The 1,169-nt window shown below is 67.9% G+C and overlaps 1 protein-coding gene across 1 annotated transcript in view; it reads left to right on the plus strand.

The window, feature by feature from the left end:
* LOC113212559 (iron-sulfur clusters transporter ABCB7, mitochondrial) overlaps positions 1–1,169 on the plus strand; it is a gene marked incomplete in the record, with an annotated part of 7,564 nt that overhangs the window by 5,548 nt on the left and 847 nt on the right.

Here is a 1,169-nt window from a genome sequence, read left to right on the forward strand (position 1 = left end):
CCCCCCGCGTCCCGCCGCTGGTCCTTCCCTCTCCCCCGTCCAGTTCCACCTCCGCGGCGCCGCGGTCCGAACAACGAGTGTCGAGTCGCGCGTCGTATCGGCATCGGCGGGTCGGGTTCGGAGCGCACGCCGCGATATTTCCACACGCTCGACAGGCTTTCAGTTTCTGGTGCGCATCTACTATCCGATCCGGCTGCGTTGCGTGTTCTGCTCGCCCTGCTCTCTGCTGCAGAAGTGTGTGGTCCAGAGCCCTGCACCGTGAACCCCCGACACATACACCCTCGGCGTGGCGTCCGAAAGGCGAAAGAGATGGAGAGGGAGAGGGAGCTGCTGCGGGGTGGCCGACCTGGGCGTGAGCGCGTCTCGCGGGGACATCCACCCCAAAGTCAGCTGGGCGAGGTCAGCGCTGCCGCTGCCGCTGCACGGCGAAGCAGTACCCGGCCGCTGCTGCTACAAGTAACTCTCCCCCGCCCCCACTGCTTTGGCACTCGCCGCCGTCACGCGTCGCTGCCCGCCCCGCCCCGCCCCGCCGCGCGCTGGTCCGGTCCGTCGCGTGCCCGGGCCCGGCCCACTATGTACCGATGCGGGCGGCCGCCCCGCCCGGTCCTAACGACTTCCTCATACGAAAAATTCCAACCACTTCGGCGGGGAGGGGCGGGCGCGGCGGCTGAAGGGGAAGAAGGGCGACGGCAAGAGGGGGAAAGCCCCCCCCCCCTCCCGACCTGGATCACCTGGACCTATGGACAGGACAACACAACCATTTGGGCGATACGAATAGATATCACACTTCAGAAGAGAGCCCGACAATGGCCGGGGGTGGAGATTGCGTCACTTTGAGTGGTTTTGTGTCAGTTTGCGTGAAGATTAGGAGATGAGCCTTGGGAACGGGGTCAGGGCGCCTCCTGCCCAAGGGGGGCGTGTCTTTGTGCTGCCTCACCCCCGCCGCCCCCCGCCGCCCCCGCGGTCCGTCCGTCCCGTGTTGGTAATGCCCGCTCGCCGACAGCGGCCCGTCCCGTCCCGTCACGGGCCGCACTCTCGTCGGACCTTGCATTCAAGTCTCCGAGGGGCCCGGCGGGCGGCCCGACCCGACACATCGCCATTGCAGCCCTCCGTTGGTTGTTGTCTGATACGCGGGCGCAAGGCCGCACCAAGCGGGGGCGGGAGCCCGG

The sequence above is a fragment of the Frankliniella occidentalis genome, unplaced genomic scaffold, assembly GCF_000697945.3.
Source record: "Frankliniella occidentalis isolate FOCC.00 unplaced genomic scaffold, Focc_3.1 Scaffold402, whole genome shotgun sequence".
Classification (NCBI taxonomy): domain Eukaryota; kingdom Metazoa; phylum Arthropoda; class Insecta; order Thysanoptera; family Thripidae; genus Frankliniella; species Frankliniella occidentalis.